Below are 3,431 nucleotides of genomic sequence, written 5' to 3' on the forward strand. Positions count from 1 at the left end.
GAGACTCAAAGAAAAGAAAAAAAAGAAAAAAAAAAAACTGAAAACACTGTCATCTATTTAAAATGCTAGATTCTGTCCTTAAGCAGGGCAATTTACATATATTCACCCCAGGATAATTTTTTGGTTAAAAACAAACAAACAAACAAAAAAACCAGCATAACCAACTAGCCAACCAAAAGAACAGCAATACATTCACTCTGGAAAAAGATGTGAGTTCCTATGCCAATAGATAAAAGGTATGATAAAGAGAAAAAAAAGCCATGCAACAATGGCAATGCTAATGCCATAAAAATCATTACAATAAATATAGCTCTGGGATCGTATCTATCTTTGGAGTGTAGCTCTGTGCAGGTTCTCCTGCAGAGGAACAGCACCAGCAATATATTTCTTGCAGCAAAGAGTATTTTTATATCCTAGATATGTTGAGCTGTGACAACTGAGTGACACTGCTGATGATTTTTGCTGTTTACAAACCACAAAAAATCTATAAATGTAATGCCTGATAAATAATTATTCCACAATGAGTTGATTCTCTTTATTATTTAATGAATAACATGATTTTGCTATTAGGTAGCAAAAAACTTGGAAGATTTGATGGAACAGTAAGGAAAGCTTTAGAGGAAACTTTGAAAGAAAATAAAAGCCTGGAGGTGAGTGAAACTGGGATAAAGCACAAAAGGGATGAGCAAAACTAGAAAGAGATCACTGGCACAGGCTTCCTTTGCCAACTATTGAGACAGAACAAATGTAGGTAGGCACATATTTCATTAAGATACGCAGTGTGGTACTGAATACGGGGTGAGTACAATTGCAAAGGGGAATAAGGTATTAGGTACAGAAAAGTTTAACTCACTAACAAGAATTTCTGCTGCACAGCAGGAACAGGCTGCCTGCAAATGGTTGAGGAGACGGCAGGCCAGTGCAGAAGCTTCTCAATTAGGTTCATGAGCTGCCAGTGCACGGCTATAATGAGAAACAGAGCCAGTGCTGGCTGTTCCAGAAGGAACAAGTTTGAGCTCGGCTGGTCTGGGATGCTGGGCAGCTCTAAACTGGCTGGTACTAAGGTGAGAAGCCCAAAGAGTCTGGGGTAAAGCCTATGCTTGAGTTGTGGCCAGACATTTGGTAAATATTGGACCAAAGGGATCAAATATCTTAACAGACTTTGCAGTAATCTTCCATCTGAAAGAATGGTCAAGACAAAAGTAAAGGTTAAAATTTTATAGTGCAAAATTCTGAAACCCTAGCTGGAGGCTTGTATTTCAGGCCATGTTAGACTGCACATGGTATCTGAATGTGAATATATATGCGAAATGCCAAGTAGCTGTATCTTGCATGTGAAGTGCAAATGGCAGAAAGAGGTAGCAGCATTTCGATGTGTGGAGAAGTGTGGGAGACGAGCTGACTCTCAACATGTCTGTGAAACTTGACAAGTCCAGGAATGTCTTAGGTGAGATATTTCCAGCTGAGAGGAGAAGAGACTAGTTCCTGTGTCGAGTAGGGAACTTCACGTTGACCACAGCCTACAATTCTAGCCACCCATGCTCAAGAAACATGAACTGAGTTCAGAACAGGTGCACGGCAGGCAGATGAGAAAAGGGAATTGAGAGATGAGTGAAAAACCTTACTTTTTTCAGCCTAGCAAAACAAAGCCTGAGACTGGATGTAATTCCTTCTATAAATACATATGTGGGAAAGTGAGAGGAAGTACTTAAACTAAATGACAATGTTAGCACAGAACATATGGATATAAATTGGCCAGAAGGCTAGAAATTAGCAGACGTTTCTAACTAGAACAGCTCTGGAACAGTTATTCAATAGGAACAGCGGGGTGTTGTATCATTTAGTTGACATCAGTAGTGGGGAAAACTAGACCCAAACATCAGGAGCTCGCTTCCAGTCTTCTCTTCCATATTTATCACCTCCACTGATCAATGCCAAATACTCAGCTGGAGAACACAGAGTGTTAAATCTTCCCTCCCTCCTTTTCCCAGAGGAAATACTACAAATGCCAGAAACGAAGTAGAGCAAATGTCTGCTCTGCTTGCCACCATGAATGCTGACGAGGTGCTGGAGTCTGGAATATGTTCTCTCCATTTCTGTGCATGCACATACATAAACTCTCACATGCATGTATATTTGTATATGCGTGCAGATACACAGAGCACACAGATGGGCATTTGAAATGGACCATGCACATTGTTATATTTTTTTCCTCAGGAGTTAATTTGAGTGTTCCAGTAGTTTCTTTCCATCCTTATACTGGTAACGGAGTGTATGAATATTTCAGTGCATTTTGACCACTGCAAATACAACATATTTGCATGATTTCATATATATCATAGTAACTCTTCTGAGCCACAGTGAAAAATATGGAACATGTCACTACGTCAGGAGGGGACACTTGAAAATGCTGAATTTTTGCCACTTGTGTGCTTGTGCATGTGTGCGTGCAGGCATGTACACACATACACATGCCTCCTGCTAACGCAGTTGCATGTGTCTTAGCCTGGCCTGAGATCTGCCTCTTTCCAGGTTGTTTTTGGAGGGATATAGTCCCACACGCCTGGGGTACATGTGTTAACACAGATGTCAAGCCCCTCGTGTTGGTGTGCCGCACCAGGGAAGTATATGCACCGATCTGTCCCCGAGACACACCCTGGCGTGCCTCACACTGAGCTCGTTCTCTTGCCTCACGATGAAGGCCCCATGCTTTTTCAGGTCAGCGTGCGAGGGTATGCGTGGATGCGTGTGTCCCACCAAAAGGCTCTTGGGTGTCACAGGCCACCAGGGCAGGGCACGTGCCTGTCAGCGCGGTGCGTGCCTCTTCGATGACAACACCCGCGTACATTTCAGGCGCGCGCGTGTGTCTGTCAGCACGCGGCCGGCCGTGTTCCTCGGGTCAGCACGTGTAGCCGTGCCTCATGGCCACAGCCTCGTGTGTGTCAGAGTGGCCTGTGTGTCTGTCCTTCTGCCGGTGACAGCTTTGTGTCCCGGGACACTGAGTGTGTGCACACTACTCCACGTGTGCTGCTTGTTCTTTGTGTGTGTCCCACAGAGGCAGTCCCAGGTGCCTCAAAGCTATGTCCTGCGGGGCCACAGGCCCAGTGTCCGTCTGTCTGTCTGTCTCACAGTGACAAGCCCGTACGCCTCAGGCCTGTGTGTGCCTCACAGTGCCTCAAAACCCAGTGTGTGTCAGTCCCCGTGTCCCTCAGAGCCATGTGCGCGTGTGTGCGAGTCACAGCGACAGTCCCCCACACACACCAGCCCTGCAGCGACAGCCGCGAAGCCCTGTGCGCTGCCGTGTCCCGATACCCCCATGCCACGGCCCCGTGTGCCCGGGAGGTCGGCGTGTGTGGGAGGGCAGACGGCTGCGGGAGGCAGCGGAGGGCGAGAGCGCGGCGGCGGCTGCTGCGGCCGTGCCCGCCGGGGCC

The sequence above is a fragment of the Cygnus atratus genome, chromosome 5 (genome assembly GCF_013377495.2).
Source record: "Cygnus atratus isolate AKBS03 ecotype Queensland, Australia chromosome 5, CAtr_DNAZoo_HiC_assembly, whole genome shotgun sequence".
Taxonomy (NCBI): domain Eukaryota; kingdom Metazoa; phylum Chordata; class Aves; order Anseriformes; family Anatidae; genus Cygnus; species Cygnus atratus.